Raw genomic sequence first — 19,786 nt, 5'->3', positions numbered from 1 at the left:
TACCACTTCCACTACCACCACTACCACTACCACTACTACCTCTACCACTACCACTACTACCGCTACCACTACCATTACCACTACCACTACTACTAACGACTACTACTACTACTACCCACTACTACTACCACTACCACTACCACCACTACCACTACCACCACCACAACTTGATGCCGAAAGGTTGCATAGGATTCCTAGAAAACATTGTGGATACCTCTAGGGTTGTGTAGGTTGGACCGAGTGAGACCAGATTGATATGTGAGTTTCCAGATTTGTTTCCCCCAGACTTGCCAGGGTTGCCGCCACAACGAGAGATCAAGTTTGTTATAGAGTTTGTGCTAGGGGGGGAGCCATTATCTAGGATTGTTCATTAAGAAGAAGGATGGATCTCTTAGGATGTGTATTGACTATAGGGAGTTGAACAAGTTGACTATTAAGAACAAGTACCCATTACCTAGGATCGATGACTTGTTTGACTAGCTCCAGGGGAAGACAATATTTTCTAACATTGACCTTTGGTCAGGTTACCCCCAGTTAAGGATTAAAGAGGAGGACATACCAAAGAACGTTGTCAGCACGAGATATGGACACTATGAAGTCTTGGTTATGTCCTTTGGATTAACAAATGCCCCAATAACTTTCATGGATTTGATGAATATAGTCTTCAAGGATTATTTGGAGAAGTTTGTGATCGTGTTTATTGACGACATATTGGTGTACTCTCAGTCAGAGATAGAGCACGAGTTTCAGTTACGCCTGGTATTACAACGGTTAAGAGAGCATAGGTTATATGCTATGTTCAGTAAGTGCGAGATTTGGCTACCACAATTCACGTTTCTGGGCCATATTGTCAGTAAGTAAGGGATTATAGTTGACCCAAGCAAGATTGAGGTAGTGAGAGATTGGCCTAGACCGAGCAGTGTACTAGAAGTTAGGAGCTTTCTGGGATTGGCAGGGTATTATCGGCGGTTCGTTGAGGGGTCCTCCAGGATAACCACACCATTGACTGAATTGACACGAAAGAAGACTAAGTATGTGTGGACAGACAGGTGTGAGAACAGTTTCAAGGAATTGAAGCGGGGACTGATCACCATTCCTGTATTGAGTCTGTCATCATACAATGAGAAGTTTGTGGTTTATTGTGATGCTTCTAGACAGGGTTTAGGATGTGTAATGATGCAAGCTGGAAAGGTGATAGCCTACGCATCGAGACAGCTAAAGGAGTATGAGTAGAGATACCCCACACATGATTTGGAATTGACAGCAGTGGTATTTGCACTTAAGGTTTGGAGACATTATTTGTATGGCGAGAAGTGCGAAATATACACCGACCATAAGAGTTTGAAGTACTTCTTTACTCAGAGGGATCTAAATATCCGCCAGAGACAGTGGCTGGGACTGGTAAAGGATTATGATTATGATATCCTATACCATCAGGGGAAGGCCAATATAGTGGCTGATGCATTGAGTCGAAAGGGCCCAGGACAGTTATTCAGTTTGAGGCAGATATCCGATAAGTTAGCTGAGGAGATGACTAGAGTGGGTATAGAGTTGGTGGTTGGTTGGTTAGCCAACATCACTCTTCAATCTACGCTCCTTGAGAGGATCAAGGAGGCGCAGGTGGAGGATCCCCAGCTGAGAGGACATAAAGGGAGCGTCTTAGTTGGAGCGACTAAGGACTTCTGCATTTTGGAGATGGGATTATTGAAGTATAAGGATCGAATTTGTGTTCTGATGGATTCTGTTATCTGACGAGAGATCTTGGATGAATCTCATACCACTCCCTACTCATTACATCCTGGTACGACAAAGATGTACCATGATTTGACAACCTTGTGTTGGTGGTTGGGAATGAAGAGGGATGTGGTGGACTATGTGGCCAAGTGCTTAACTTATCAGTAGGTAAAGGCTAAACATCAGAGGCCAACAGGGTTATTGCAGCCTCTAGGGATTCCAGAATTGAAATGGGAAGATATCACCATGGACTTCGTGGTTGGATTACAAAGACTGTGGGACAACATAATTCAGTGTGGGTGATTGTCGACAGGTATACCAAGTCCGCCCACTTTTTTCCTGTTAGGACGACTTATACTATAGAGCAGTATGCCAAAACTGTATGTGAAGGAAATTGTTCGACTTCATGGGGCTCTAAGGTTGATAGTATTCGACAGGGACCCCACCTTCACCTCCAAGTTTTGGGAGAGCATGCAGAAGGGTATGGGCACGCAGTTGCAATTTATTATCGCTTATCATCCTTAGACAGATGGACAGTTTGAGAGGACGATTCAGATACTAGAAGATATGCTACGAGCCCGTGTGCGGGATTTTTGGGGATCTTGGAATAAGTATCTCCCTTTGATTTAGTTTTGTACAACAATAGTTATCAGGTGACTATCGGAGTGGCTCCATGTGAGATGTTATATGGGACGAAGTGCAGATCAACTATCCATTCGGATGAGACAAGTGAGAGGAGATACTTTGGTCCTGAAATGGTTCAGAGGACTAATGAGGCGATTGAAAAGATCAGAGCTCGAATGCTCACCTCCCAGAGCACTAGAAGAGCTACTTGGACTTGAAACGTAGGAGTGTAGAGTTTCAAGTCAGTGAACATGTGTTTGTCAGGGTTTCTCCCTTGAGAGGAGTGAGACAGTTTGGTGTTCAGGGCAAGTTGAGCCCTAGGTTTGTTGGCCCCTTTGAGATTCTGGAATGGGTTGGAGAGGTAGCTTACAGATTGGTGATGCCTCTAGCTCTATCAGGGGTTCATGGTGTATTTCATGTGTCCATGCTCCGGAAGTATGTATCAGATTCTACGGACGTACTGAGCTATGAGAACTTGGAGATGGACCAGGATTTGTCATATGAGGAGAAGCTGGTTCAAATTCTCAACAGGAAGGATAAAGTCTTGCGGAACAAGACCATCGCCTCGGTGAAAGTGCTATGGAAGAACAACAAGGTTGAGGAGGCGATGTGGGAAATTGAGTCAGATATGCGGGAGCATTATCCCGACTTATTCAGGTAATTTCGAGGATGAAATTTCTGTAAGGAGAGGATAGTTGTAGCATCCCAAATATGCTAATATGGCTTAGGGCCTTGATTAACGTGCCTAGAGGGAAATAATTGATTTATTATATTAATATGTGAATTTGATGATTATGTGATTAGAAATGCATGTTTAGGTGAATTAAATATGCATGTGGGCCCCATTTGGTTGTTAGGAGCATATTTGTAATGTTAGCCCGCTAAGGGCCATAAATGAAGTAGTTGTGTATATTGTGATTGACACCACGTGTGAGTGGTGATATATTTGTGATGCATGATCTGAGACATTCCTAGGGACCAGTTTAGCTAGAAAGTCAAAATGGGGTCAAATACCCAGATCGGGAGCAGCCTAGGGGTATTTTGGGTATATAATATGTGTTTGGAATTTAACGAGTAACAGGTAGTAATTTGGTAGTTATTTGGTTATGTCGGGACTTAACCAGGATTTATGGGAATACTCGAGGACTTAACAGGGTTTGGCAAATGACAAAATTGCCCTTGGGTTATTTAAGGGTTGAGGATAAGTGTGAGAGGAAGTTTGGTCATTTGGCAAGGGTATTACTTAGCTTAGAGAAGCCTTGGGAAGCCACTGGAACAAAACAGAAGACCCACTCCCTATCACTCAATTTCTCCCTCAATCTTTGGATGCTTGAAGGCTAAAGAAAATTCTAAGGGATTTAAGCTAGGAATCTAGAAATCTAAGGCTTGGAACTTAGGAGGAGTAAGCTTGGGAAGTTGAAGAGCAAGTGTAAGCTTGAATTCATCCTTGAGGTTTTCAGCGAGGCTTGGACTAGGGGACTGTGCTCGGGATAGCGGTGCTTAGGAAGCTTGGGACACAAGTAAGAAAATTGTTGTACCTGTAGAGCAGGGCATGACCCTATAGTTTGTATTGCAGGGCACGACCCAATGTGATTGAATTGCAGGGCGTAGCCCTATTATTTATGTTATGTATTTGCTTAAGTATTTCTTGATTATATGCTATGTATTGCATACTTGTGAATGAACGACAAAGGCCGGGAACATCGAAGGCCAAGAACGGCAGGAAGCCGGATACGGAAAGGGGCTGGGAACGGTGTTAAGCACGTGGAGTGCAAGGCCAAGTATGGCAAGGGGCCGGGAGTGGCGTTGAGCACGCAGAGTGCAAGCCGCTAGGGTGCGACCCTTCATGGGTGCATGAGTCATCCTCACCATGTAGACCGCGAAACCAGGGCGTGGTAAAGCACCTGGGACGTCATGGCCGCTATGTATTTAGCCTGTTGGCAGCTTTGTTATATGTTGATTGATAGATATGTATGTGTTAATTGTTTGTGTTGAGTTTTCTTGCTGGACTTCGGCTCACGGGTGCTCTATGATGCAGGTAAGGGCAAGGGAAAGGTTGACCAACCATGAGTACGTAGAGCGTGAAGCGACGTGTACATGTTCGGCCTGCCTGGCTGCCATGGCGAGGGGTATTTTTGGAAATGATATGTATTACCCTAAATTTTGTCGTTTAGTCGACCTTAAATGTATTTTGAGTTGTAAATTTTTTATAAACAGTATTTTGGGATCCCAACTGTAAAACTTTTTGAGATTTCAATGAGTATCCAAATATTTTGTATTTAATGACTAGAATGGGTTTTATCTCAACTTAGCTACACATTTAAACTAAAACCTCGATTGGTGAGTGATAAGCACATTTTAAACTCACTTAGTAACGACTCTAAGGAAGTAGGGCATTACAGTTCTAGACTTCCTAGACTTATCCATGATTATTTTTATTCATCAAAAACCTTAAATCTTTAATAAACATATATGTGACAAATGTCACATTCTTAATTATTCTATCTAAACCTTAGGGTATAATAAATAATATTCTTAGGACTATATTCATTAATCAAACCTTATGATAAAATTAATAATTATAAACTTTAAGCTAAACTTATAAAATTCATAACTATTTCTACGAGTTTCCAACTAAATCCTGACTTGAACCAATAACCATGAAAACTAAAATACTAAGCTACTACTACTACTACGATCTAGATAAGTAAAATTTCGAGATGCTACACCTTTGCTCATGGGTGCTCTATGGTGCAGGTAAGGGCAAGGAAAATGACCATGAGTTGGAGGGCATGGAGCATTGTGTACATGTTTGACCTACTTGGTTGCCACGGTTGGGGTACTTTTGAGGAGCACAATATAATGTCTGATTTTTTCACCGAGGTCGACTTTACAAGGACTTTTGAATTGTTAATACGACTGAAACAATATTTGTTGATCCCAGTGTAACTCTTTTATGATCTTAATGAATGTTAAAATATTTTATATGAAAGTTTTATTAAATGAGTCTTTGATTTAAGTTAATTACACTTTTGGGTGTAACACCTCGATTAGCGAGTCAAATGATCCCAGTGTAACTCTTTTATGATCCCAGGGTAGTAGTTGTTGACGGTGAGAACTCGTCAATGATGTTAGGTTAGAAAACTCAAAGCTTAGTAAGAGGATAACTAAGTAAGAACTTATAATAGAATTGAACAAAAATAAGAGCATATCAATAATGGAGTAAACATTCGTATATTTCTCAATAGCCTGAGTATACAATGAATTTTCCAACCCCTTATTGTGAGGGTTGAAGGTCCAATTATAGCTGGGCTCTAATGACCCCTTATACATGCTGGTCCCTGGGGACTAAATAGTAGACGAGTACACTGTGAGGATAGTAGCGCAGGAGGTAGTGGTGTTGGTGGAGTGGTGGTCAGCTTTAGTACGTATCTGGGGTCTGCAACAGTACTCCTGCCTTGGTACCGTGTTGTACCTCCACTACTTGTCAGGTACAAACGTCATAGGCGTGCTTGGGCATTCCTTTGGTTGATACGTATGTTCCATACCCTTACGTGTTCCAAGTGCCTCGTAGATGTTTTCACCTTTCCAAGATGTGCCTATGCCTTAGGCCACTCTATATTCTGCTTAGCATTAGAATACTTGTGGTCTTCGTGGAAATACACTTGCAAAGCACAAGCGACATCCCGCAATATCTTGTATGTCGTATGAGGGATTCGTTAGGCGTGTGCCATGCGGACCCAGGCGACTAGAGCCTTCACGTGAGGCTTGACATCAGTGTGAGGGGGTCCTCGTTAGACCTTAGGCATGAGGCGATCGTGTAAGGTAGGTGGCCCTTGTGGAGGTAGGGGGAGACGACCTTGCTGAGACATGAGGTGAGACAGTCTTGAAAAGGCACGTGGCGAGATGACCTTGCTAAGGTGAAAGATGAGGGGGCCTCGCGAAGGGATGGTGCAAGACGTCCTGGCTGAGGCACGAGGCAAGATGGCCTCGCTGAGGTGCAAGGCGAGGTGGCCTCACGGATGAACGGTGTGAGACAGCCTCTCTGAGGTGCGGGGCTAGATGGTCTTGCGAAGGCACGGGGCAGGATGGTCTTGTGAAGGCATGGTACAAGATGGCCTCGCTGAGGTGAAAGGCTAGGTGGCTTCACGGAGGCATGGTGCGAGACGGCCTCGCTGAGGCACAAGGCGAGGATCGACGCAGCTGGGTGCGCGTGCACAAGATGGAGGTACTCGCGAGGCTGGGGTGGCGACTTCGCACAGGCGCGATGCAGCTGGGTGCATATGCGCGAGACGGAGGTTCTCGCGTGGCTGGGGCCATGACTCCACGCAGGCGTAGTGTAGCTGGGTGCACACTCGGGAGATGGAGGCGTCTCGCGAGGGGCACAGCTAGAAGCCATGCATGCAAGACGGAGGTGTCTCATTGGGGGATGCGGCTTGGAGGCTTGTGTGTTAGACCGGGGCATCTCGCATTTGTCTCCCATGGGCATGGAATGACTTCGTGAGTCTTGGGGCCTCTCAAATGTGTGGCCTCTTCTACCTCTATCACGTACTTGACGCCTTCGGTGCCCCTTAGCCGTTTAATTCAATAAGGGACCAGACCATTTTTCCTTGGTGGATTTTTTGCATCCACACTTGCCCCCCAGTCTATAGGGAGGCCTATAGGCATTCTTGTAGACTCTTCTCGTTCTTTTTCTTTTCTCTTTTTGTGTGCCATCTTTGTGACATTCATGGTGCAAGTGCTTTTCTCCATTTACAAGATATGGAAAAACATATTTCATGAGTGGCGATCCTTATGACTCTTTTGAAGTTTAATTAATGCCAATCTTTCTTTTACATAGATCCCAAGGGTGTCATTGTTGTACAAATGTTGGGCTGCAGGAAGAAGCTTGAGGCACTCTACCCGAAGAGCCAAATTAGCATCGTTTGGATAGGGTTTGCTCTTGTGTGGTGCTCTTAAGCTATTACCTTGGGTGCTTTATACATATCTAACGCTTGTTATATTTTCAGTGTGAAGAGTGCTTTAGCCATTCTTGCTTGTAGCCCCTTCGTCTTGTTGACTTCTTCTTTATTACCCACATGTTGACTCGCCTAGGAAGTCTATTAGTACTTGCCCGTTGATTGATACCCTTGAAGTATAAGTGATGTTGAAAAAAGATCTACCTTTGGCCGGGGCGAAGAATGATCGACTTATTGCCAAGATTCGGGGACTTGAGAAACAATTTGTTGAGGCCATACACAAGGTCGGAGCGGTTGTAGAGAAGATTTCATCTCTATCTAAGATTAAGAAAAAAGCGGAAGCTAAAGTTCTTATATGAAACAGAATCTTGGCTCTGACTTCTCCTCATTTAGTGACTGCGATGTTGCTAAGGTCGTTGAGTGGAGTGCTTGCAACGGGAAACCATGAAGTTTTTTCCTGCCCCATCTTTCGGTCCTATGTGTGGGCAACTTCTTTACTTTTACTTGGATTTGGTTGTAATGTTGCTTGACTTTTTTACCTGAGAGGTTTTTCCAAATTTAGTGTTTTCTTCATGAGGAACTTGTAATGAGTCCTGCTACGTCTTATGCTTATCTTATGACAGAGCATTATCATGTGCGTTTATGCACGCGAGTCTCTTACTAGCACCCCTTTATTCTGAAAAGTTTCCTTTGGGACATCTCTACTATGTGTGATTCATGTCTGTTGGTGCACCTTCACTACTTGTAAGGATATGTTGGCCCCTTGGGCTCTTGTTATCCTTTTATATATTTTTACGCGTGTGTTTTATTTTCTGCGATAAAGCTCCTTCTTGTCATTAGGCATAGTACTATTTTTGCAAGCGTATTCTTTGAGACCCTTTTTGCAAGAGTCTTCTTGGAGACCCTTTTTAGGTTTTTGAGGGGATCTCCCCTCGGGTTGGGACCCTTATAGGGAGATGGTCCTTGTGAAACCTTGCAAATGCCTATTTTCGAGGACCTTTTTTCCCTTGGTAAGGCAACTTAGTCGAATGAGACTTGGGGATCTCTTTGGGCTCCCCTTTCATCTTCCATGATGTGGTCCCTTTGAAGGATGGGTTTGTTCATTAAGAGGTCATTTTTGAGGGAACTTTCGACTTTTTTAGATTCTATAAGGGTAACTAGTCCTTATAGATTCAAATGTTGTCTCATAAGGTTCATTGTTCTCACATATATGTATTATAAGTACTTATATATATATATGTCACAAGGCCAGACACCTATTTCACACTTAGCCAAGCACCTATTGAGGCTCATGAGGCTAGGCGCCTATTTTGCACATGGCTAGGTGCCTGTTGAGGCTCGCAAGGCTAGGCACCTATTTTGCACATGGCTAGGTGCCTTTTGAAGTTCACGAGGCCAGATACCTAATTTGCACAAGGAGGGATGCCCATTGAGGCTCACGAGGCTAGGCACCTATTTCGAACATAGCTAGGTGCCTATTGAGGTCAGGTCTGATACCTCCTAAGTGGTTTGTGGGATATTTCTTGCCAAGTAATTTTTTTTTCATTCTCTTCGATATATTTTGACAATTCCAGATCTCTGGAATCAACTAGGCGACTTCTTTGGATCTTTGTGGGGGCCGATTGCGATGATTTGATGAATCCTACTAGCTTCTTCTTTAAAGCCATTTTGTAGTCCTCTTCAAATTTTCAACTTGATCAGCAATTCCTCTATCACAACGCTCTCTTCTACACAGAATCTTCAGATGTATAGGTAGAAGGGTGATTAGTGGAAGGTTTGCTTCCCTCAACATGCAAGTCCTTATGGCCTTCTTCAACACATATGTACTTATGTGCTCTTTCGAAGAAGTCATCTAAGTTTGTAACCTCTCTCTTGAGCATGTTACCCCATAACTTGCTTCCTGGACAAACTCCGACTGTAATAGCCATCTTAAGCTCCTCTTTAGTTGAACTTCCCAACTTTGTTGCTTTCACATTGAACCTTTGGATATAGCTCTTCAGAATTTCATTCTCGCCTTGTTTTATGTTAGCGAGGCTGGTGATTGGCATAATGTAATCACAGACTTCACGGTGTTATTGAAGAAATTCGCTAGAGAATTGCTGCCACGACTTGATGGTTCCTGGCTCTAACCTCTTGAACCACTTGTATGCAATTCCTTCAAGTGTAACGACAAAGCAATGGCACTTTGCTCTACTATTGACCTCGTTAACCTTATCAAGTTATTGAAGGAGTCTAAGTGATACTTGGATCCGTAGTATCCTCGTATGGAGTCATGCGAGGCTCCTTGAAGTTGGTGGGGAGTTGCTCAACTTGGATCTCCCTTGTGAAGGGCGAATCATGGTCAAATTCTTCGTCATCTCTATGCACCCCAGGTGTAGTAATAATCTTGCCTCGAGGGCTTTGCATTTCAATGTCTAGTTCCCTCATCTTTTTGCTTAAGAAGTCTTGCGGGTTCTCAGACTAAACCCTTGATTTGGTTGTGTCCCTCAGGGGAGCTGCGGGGGGTGTGGTTTTTACCTCGGACCCTCTCGAGTTAAATTTCTCCCTCAAGTCAGGAGAAGCTCTTGTGGGGTAGTATTGGGTTCGCACCTCCCGTAGGTGGGGTTCACGCTAGGTTTCGCCACTGGTGTACAATCTTCCTTGCATTCTGGGCGAGGGCTACAACAAGTGGAGAGCTGCATTTTGTCACCGTCCACGGGTATGGTGGTTTCTCCTCGTGTATGCTTTTTTCTCCAATGCTGGTGAATGTGCATGCTTGACCTTCCTTGTAGCAGGTCATTCAACACCTCCAGCATGTTCTCTATTGTGGCTTCCATCCTTTGATTTTTTATGCGCAACTCGCGTATCTCATTCTCGTAAAAGTGAGTTCTGGAGCTGGGACTCACGGAGTGCACTCGCAAACTGTTATCGGGCTTGTGCAAAGAGGCACATGGATCCTGGTGCTTGGAGCACGGTGCAATCGGTGGTTGAGGAGGAGGGCGTGCACTCTGGCCACCCACATAGGTCGTAGATGGTTCACGATGACCTCCCCTAGGATGGAATGCCGGGAGTGATGCCTCCTACTCCTCTCCAGGGGTTGGATATTTCTTCGGCATGCCTCCATTCTCAGGTGGTGGAGGGTCTCTTCTAGAGGCTTTTAGTTGGCCTCCGTGAAGGTGAACCTCAGCATCTTGAGATTCTGGTAGGCATTTTGAATGCCTTGGCATTTTTTCTTGTCACAATTGATGGAACAACAACGACTTGATAGTCTTCCTTCCCACAGACGGTGCCAAACTATTGACGGTGAGAACTCATCAACGATGTTAGGTCGAAAAACTCAAAGCTTAGTAACAAGATAACTAAGTAAGAACTTAGAATATACTTGAGGAAAAATAAGCTCAGATCAATAATGGAGTAAACATTCGTATATTTCTCAATAGCCTGAGTATACAATGAATTTTCCAACCCCTTATTGTGAGGGGTGAAGGTCCATTTATATCTAGGCTCTAATGACCCCTTATACATGGTGGTCCCTAGGGACAAAATAGTACACGGGTACACTGTCACGATAGTAGCATAGGTCGTAGTGGTGTTGGTGGAGTGGTGGTCGGCTTTGGTACGTGTCAGTGGTCCACAGCATCACTCCTGCCTTTGTACCATGTCGTACCTCCATTACTTGATAGGTACGAACGTTATAGGCGTGCTTGGGGATTCCTTTGGTTGATATGTATGTTCTGTATCCTTACGTGTTCCATCTGCCCCATAGATGTTTTCACCTTTCCAAGATGTGCCTATGCCTCAGCCACTCTATATTCAGCTAAGCATCAGACTACTTGTGGTGATACACCTTTGCGAAGCAAGAGGGGCGTCCCACGAGAACTTGGGCGCAAGGGGTGTATGTTGTGCAAGACGTTGGTCAGGCGTGTGCCATGTGGACCTAGAAGGCTGGAGCCTCCACATGAGGCTTGACATCAGTGTGAGGGAGTCCTCGTGAGACCATAGGCATGAGGCGATCGTGTGAGGTAGGTGGGCCTTGTGGAGGCATGGGGCGAGACAGCCTTGCTGCAGAGCAAGGCGAGATAGTCTTGCAAAGTCACGGGGCGAGATGACCTAGCTGAGGTGAAAGACGCGATGGCCTCACACAGTCATGGTGCAAGACGTCCTCGCTAAGGCACGAGGCGAGATAGTCTTGCAAAGGCATTGGGCGAGATGGCCTTGTTGAGGTGCAAGGCGAGGTGGCCTCATGGAGGCACGGTGCGGAATGGCGTCGCTGAGGCGCAAGGCGAGATGGTCTCGTGAAGGCACGGGGCGAGACGGTCTTGCAAAGGCACGGTGTGAGATGGCCTTGCTGAGGTACGAGGCGAGACGGTCTTGCAAAGGCACGGGGCGAGATGGCGTCATTACGGTGCAAGGCAAGGTGGCCTCGTGGAGGCCCTGTGTGAGACGACCTCGCTGAGGTGTGAGGCGACATGGTCTCACGAAGGCACGGGGCGAGACGGTCTTGTGAAGGGATGGGATGAGTTGGCTTTGCTAAGGTACAAGGCGAGGTGGCCTCGTAGAGGCACAGTGTGAGAAGACTTCACTGAGGCGCGAGGCGAGGCGAGGCGAGGCGAGGCACGACGTAGCTAGGTACCCATGTGCGAGATGTAGGGTCTCTTGAGGCTGGGCCTGTGACTCCACGCACGTGTGATGCAGCTGGGAGCACATGTGCGAGACGGAGGGTCTCGCGAGGCTGGGACTGTGACTCGGCACAGGTGCGATGTAGCTGGAAGCACACGCGCGAGATGGAGTCATCTCGCTAGGCGCACGACTAGGAGCAATGCACGTGAGACGGAGGCGTCTTGTGGGGGGATGCGGTTTGGAGGCATGTGCATGAGATGGGGGCATCTCGCATTTGTCTCCCATGGGCATAGAATGAGTTTGTGAGGCCTGGGGCCTCGCAAATTTGTGGCCTCTTCTGCCTCTATCACGTACTTCAGGCCTTCGGTGCCCCTTAGCCGTTTACTGCAATAAGGGATCAGACCTTTTTTCCTTGGTGGATTTTTGGCGTCCACAGTAGGGCATTAGAAAAGGTGTGTATTTGGTTGAGGTTGGGTGGTCGTCTATAGGCTCATAGGACTTGTGGTAGTTCTTTGGGCCATTTGCCTTTAGCTTCATTAATACTTAATATCATAGAACTTTTGACAGTCTTGTTTACGATTTTGATTTGACACTTAACTTGAGGATGGGACACTGAGGAGAAGCTTTTAATCATCCCATTTGCCTTTACCAAATTGTTAGCAACATTTTTCGTCAACTACAAATAAGAGCATTTAAGCAAATATATGATTTAGTAAGAAATGAAAACACAGATTTTAACGTGGTTCATCAGTTAAAATCTACCTATGTCCACGAGTCACTTTTATTGAAATCTGTGTGAAAGTTTCAAGGAAAAGGAATTTCACATAATGTTTCTCAGTACAAAATGGTGTGTCCTTACAAATGACTATTCCAAAACTGTTTATTGGCCTAATTCAACAATTTCTCCCTTAATCTTTGGGATATTATAAGATACATATAAGAGCTAAATCAATATAACAAATCCTATAGTATAAACACAATTGATTGCATTTATTGTGAATAAACATCCTTAAACAATAAGGTTATTACACAGTTTGGACTAAATCCCTTGAATATAAGGATTTCCAAATAACATCTCTGTGCATTAATTTAACACGTCTTCAAGCTTGAATACTACTCTAACACACTTTTAACACGTTTCCTTGCTTGATTGGTCTTTTAGACTTATCTTTTTGGGATGACCCTTGTTGCCTTCGAGCCTCTACTCATACAAGAGCGTTGATAACGTAGCTTTGGAACTTCCTTAAATTTTTTACAAGTATAATGTGAACACTTGTTAATCTCGAGCATACACTTTTTGAGCCTACATTTCAAGGCTGTTTATTTATTCTTGAAATTTGGGTGTAACACGGTTCACTTGTATTATGAATACATGTAATCTAGATTCGAAATACTGATGTAGTAGGATATTTTAGTGGAGGTACTTTGTATAAAGTTGCTATACATGAACGAGACCTGATATGTTATTAATACTTAATAATATCGTTTACTTTATAAGTATTAATTTAACATATAAATGAGATGAACATATACACATTGAACTTAATCCTGAAGTTATTATAAACTCCTGTTTATGTCATATACAAAATGATCAGGTTGAAAACTTTTGTTTTGGAAACTCATTAATGTAAATGGCTAGGGACATAATATACATATAGGAAATCTATACCTTTCTGAGAGAAATTGAACAATGGTTCTCAGGGTTGGCTTTTGGAACTGAAAGGTTATTGAGCTCAAATTCATAAATTAGTTTATGAATTAACCTTCAATAGTAAAGCTAATGGTACTTAAGGAAACAAGATATAATTAAAGAGGTTAAATGGTAATTAATTCCTACTTTAATTATAAATCATTAATAGATGAATGAATTGTATGTAGTGATTAAATCGATGGACACTTTTTATACATAAAAGTACTCAATAAATAATTGTCTATATTTACAAGAGTGCAGCTCATATTTTTAGTTGAATACTACTGAGATTAATAAATTAAGATTATTCTAATAAAGAGTTTTAATTAATAATCTAAATTTATTGGAGCTTGAAATTATAGGTCCATAGATCCCCGAGATGGCTCTGTCAACACTATTCAAGGAAAGATTTGAAATTGGGAAAAATTATGAAAATGGTATAATTGAAAGAAATTTTTTCTTGAGAGTCAAATATGTAAATGTGATAAATTAATTCATTAATATAATTTTCAAAATTTTGTTTTAATAAAATAGGTATTTTAAAAAATGGCTATTTAAATAATAAGTTAATTAATTTTGAATTAATTATTTTTATTTAATTAAATAATGTGAAAAGATATTTATGATACTTCAAATCGGATTTGAATTTGAAATGATATTTATTCTTTAATTAATCTGATAAGATAAGTTATCAGGTTTATATATTTTTGAATAAATAATAAATAAACGAAATTGGTTGGAACACATGCTTGATATCAAGTATGTGTTACACACCAACTATAGTGCATTCATTGTAGTTGGCGTGTAACAAGGTCTGAGAATGGTTTTTTGATATTTCTTTTATTTATTAAATAAGTGGCTTTTAATTTGAAATTTTAATTTAATTAATTCTTTTATAAATATATAAGATGGAAATAGTTTCAGAATACACTTAATAGAAACAAGATTCTAAACAATTCTAAAGCTTTATAAAAAGAGAAAAATATATCGTATTATTTTTTCTTTATCGTTGAAAATTGTCTCAGATCTAATATTCCAAGATCTCATGAGTTAAGTACATCTTGCGAATAAAAAAACTTCCCATCATTTCTCTATGTGCCCATACACGTCTTGAGGTGTAGAGATACATCTTTGAAGATCTTGGTCCGAGTATTCAAGAGGTTGCGTTGGATTGGATGTTCGTTGAATGTACTAAAAGATAGCGAGGATTCTTGATTGTTTTACAACTGACAAATCCTCATCTTTTTCTTTCTCTATGACTAATGTTATGCACGTTGATGGATCCTGTATTAAAATATTTCTTAAATAATTGTTTTGAAATCATTGGGCCCACTATCCCGTGCTTTCTGCTACACACATGGTATACCAGTTACCAACAATTGGTATCAGAGAGGACAGTAATCTCTTCATATGTTAATTGCAAATATGGTATAATATACATTCTTATATTATTGTAATATGTGATGAATGAATGGATGTTTATTTTGATGAATGTTTGTTCTTAAGAGTCGTTAATTATATGGTGTCTTGGGTTTAGGAATTGTTCTTATTTTTTTTTTCTAGATTTGAAAAATGTAAGCAATTTGGGGCATAGGATTTTTGTAATTTATTTTTCTGCAAATTTTAAATTATCCATATTCTCCTCCTGAGCCCTAAGTAGTAAGGCCACTCAGGCCCAGCTGAGCACCATGTCGAGGCTAGAGCACGCCCAACTTGGTGGCTTCAAGCCCTTTGTGCACCAACCTGGTTCCCCTCCATCCTCGCATGCGCGCCCTTTGTCGCTCCCGACTCTCGCCTGCAGCGCCTACTGCCACGTCCCAAGCCCGGGCGCGCCGCTGACACTAGCCGAGCCCATGCACGCGACACCTGGTGCCCAGTCCTCTTGGTGTGTGAGCCCTTGGCGTTCCCCGAGCCTTTGTGCACCTTCTCAAAGGCAGTCATGCCCTTGCCGAACCCCAGTTGCCATATAATTAGGATTTCTCAAAAATGCTAATTGGCAACATTCTATTCATTAGGGATTTTTACAAAGCCCATTAATTTTTTTATTTTGAATTAATTGTTTTGATTCCAAATTCAAATTGGGCCTAATAAGTTGTTGGGTTTTAAAGCTCAAGTTTAATTATTCTTAAAATTAGTTTAAGTTATTTTAATTCAAAATTAAAACAGATAAATGAGAAAGTGGAACAATATTACTTTGAAGGCCCAAATAATGAAGATAGAGAATCTTATTCATGCCTTGATAGTATTCATATTTTTATTGTATATTTGGCAAGTGTTGTAATTTTTCTAGAAATACCCAAAACACCCGACTTGCATTTATTTATTTAAAATTTTGAATGTATTAAATGTGTTTAATAACATTTTCATGCATTATAACATTCCATATATATTACCCACACAGTATCTAATTAGAGCATGCATCTCATATCGGGTAGAAACATGTTTTGATTAGGAACATCATATTTGATTATATGCATTTAATGAATCATATAATTATTCTAGAACAAAGCGGTAAATTGATTTTAAGTCATAATTTTAAGACCTATTTGATAATTGATTTTATTAGATAGAAAATTGATATTCTTAGTAATTAGAGCATTTATTGACTAGATAGCTTAATGACTTATTTAGTAGTTTGATTATATTTTTTTAATGATTAAATGCTTAATGAGAATAATAATTATTAGAATATCATTTGGTAAATTAATTTGATTAATTTAATTAATTAAAAAACATAGGATGTTTTGAGCAAGCACATATTCTAAAATGGTGAGTGGGAACAAGAGACATTACAATAACTCCTATGGTCTCCATTATTAGTTAACACCAATGTTTCATGGAATGGGCCTCGAGGCGCCTTTGTTTGCGTCCCCCTAATGAAGGTTTCTGACTGTGTTATTATTCAAGGTTAACTTCTTTAAATAGGATTAAATGATATATTTCAAGTTTGACTGACCCTAAGACACACTCTTGAGTTAAGTCATTAATCTAAAAAAATGGGTTACACTCACAAATGTTAACTAGGCTTTTGAGCGGACTAGTGGACTTTAAGTTTTCACTTATGAATTTAAGAAGAGTCTCAAAATTAATTTGGGATTAGACTGAATTTTATTTGTTTTATATGTCTATTAAATTATAAACAAATCTCAAAATTAATTCACATATATGTTTCACTTAATTGTTGTTGGAATACTATGTCTTCTTTGTTAAATCATGATTTGCACAATAATGAATAATTCATAATTAATAATATACTCATTGATGAAATAGGTAGAACAAATATATTTCAAAAATAACAACTGAATTTATTATTTAAAAGAAATATTAAACTTCTCCACTCATCAATAAAGGAATCTAAAATAAAGTTGAAAATAAAAACTAAATTACATGCCTGTCATTCCTTGGTCTACCAACCAACAATCCTTTTCTTGTTTCTTTTCTATATTTCTTTCTTTTCTTGAGTAATGCGTTCCTGAAAACAAGATAAAAAATGTGGTTTGTGGCATACAAATTTGAATCAGCTATTCAAATATACTAAAAGGAGATGAGTAAATCATATTTACCCTTTCTACTTGCAAACTTCTCAAGTGATCAATAGAGTCTCTTTTGATCTTTGCTCATATCTTGTATATGGAATTAAGGTTTACATATCTTGAATTTAATATCATCAGGCATAGTCTTTAGTATGCAATGACGAGCCAGATAATCAAATCTCATCTAATCCACGTATTTTTTATGATCATCATAATCATATAAAGTTGATAGCTCATTTAGAGGCACATTAATAATTGCATCATAAACTTTTGGTTGACTCAGAACTATATGCTTGCCTCTGTACCAATCATCAAGATTGTTGAAGTCTAAATGAAAAGTACTTAGGTAGCTGTCATAAGGATTCACTGGTTCTTTCACATTTTGAGGTCCTTAATAAGGATTAAGAGAATTCACCATTGTTGCTGGAAATAAATAAATAAAATATAATTAATTAAAACATATAATAAATATTAGATATTATTATGAAAAGTAAACATGATGCATGAATGCAACATATAAAAAACACAGAAAAAATAAATACTAGTCCGCGATATATTAATTTGAAAATTAATGGACCAGCCTTGCGGTAGGTCAGACTGATTCCAAATTAATTTTGAGACGAATCTCAATTTCATAAGTGAAAACTTAAAAATGACTTTTTCTCTTTTGACTTATGAACAACCACTAGTTTTGTCAAGATGCACTAGTCGTGCTCGAAAGCCTAGATACACTCTCGGAGTGTAACCCATTATTTTTTTATTAATGACTTAACTCAAGAGTGTCCCTTACGGTCAGTCAAACTTAAAATACATCATTAATTATATTCTCACAAGAAAAGTCAACCTTGAGAGTGTGTCTTATAGTCATTAATAAACATATTCGGAAACCTTTCCTTAGGGAGGCCGCAAACGGAGGCGACACGAGGCCCTTCCTATGCCTCTCGCTGTTCAACCAATAATGGAGACCATGGGACTTTTTGTCATAACTCAGGGTGTGTGCCACAGCAGTAAGCGGTGGTGGTCATGTTGTCTCGATCTTTGTGCCAAATTCTGTTGAATCCAATTACAACAATTTTATAATTTTCATTTTGAAAAATAAAATTACAAAATTCCTATGCCCCAAAAAATGGTTTACATTTTTTATCTAGAAATATTAAGAACAATTCCTAAACTGAGAAGCACAATTATAAACAACCCTTAAGAATCTATCATCATCAATATAAACATCCATCCATTCAAATATATATCACATATAATATAAAAATGCACATAATCCCACACAGTAATTAACAATATGCAGAGATTAATGACTGCTCTTGATACCAATTGTTGTAAAAACAATCAGAGTGTGAAGGGAAATTGCACAGTGGGCCCAGTTGAATAACAACAAATTTTTTTCCACCGCTCATATAAATAGTTTATATGTTTAAGATTACATGCACGAACCATTAATATATAATATCATTAATCACGCAACATATATGTACATGCCCATTCATGTATATATATACACATAAATATACAGACATACATATATGTATTTTATGCACATGTATACAACTATTTAAGGACATAAATATTTACCTCTTGAATCATATCATGTGCCCTTTAGTCTTTTCGTATAAATAACAATCTTCCTATCCAACGCTTTGAGTACTCAGACCATGATCGTCCAGAGTGTTCTCTACACCTCAAGGTCAGGGTGGGCACATAGAGAACAAATGTTTGTAATTTAGAAATCACTAGTTTATCTCAACACGTGAGTACTTGCATTATAGCTTGAGAAATGTTGGAATAATAAGAGAAGAAGATGTGAATTTCTTGTCTCACAATTTTCTAAATCTCTATTCTTAATCACCATCTTTTCTCTTATTATCACATAATATATATAGGTTGTATATTACACAATTATTCTTAATAATAACAATAATAATATAATGATGATAGAAATAGATTTAGGTGATATATAACTTACCAAATTTGAAAAAATATATTTTCAAATTATTAACTAATTAAATAAAAATACGAAAAAACCAATATTGATATTTTATCAGTACCACACGCACGCACGCACAGTCCTTGGACTGTGTTATGCGTGTCACACTATTCTTATTCAGGGAATATTGCATTTTTCCTATTTTTATTTATTTATTTATTTAAGTAAATAAATCCTTCCCATAAAATATGGTATTATCTTTTTAAGGAAAAAACCACAACCACAACCATAATTCAAATTAAATTTTAAATTCAAAATTCAAATTAATGATCATCATTATCATCATCTTTTAAAAATTAATAAATCAAAACTATTTTGACTTACCATTTTTATTTTCTCCCACTCAAATAAAATAATTAATCTAAAAAATTAATTAATTTATTAATATATATTTCAAAATTTTAATATTTAAATAATTAAGTATATTTTTAAATTTAATAATTAATTACAAATTAATTATTCATCCTCATTTATCATATAATTGTATATTTGACCCGAAGAATAAAATTATTCTCAAATTTCCAAATTACAGTTTTACCCTTGTATCATCTCTTACCTTGATATGGTGTTTATAGAACCACCCTGGAGACCTATGGACCTATAATTTTAAGCTCCAATAAATATTAGATTATTAATCAAAGCTCTTTGATCA

This window comes from Humulus lupulus, chromosome 3, assembly GCF_963169125.1.
Source record: "Humulus lupulus chromosome 3, drHumLupu1.1, whole genome shotgun sequence".
Lineage (NCBI taxonomy): Eukaryota > Viridiplantae > Streptophyta > Magnoliopsida > Rosales > Cannabaceae > Humulus > Humulus lupulus.
Note: the sequence above shows the minus strand (reverse complement) of the source record.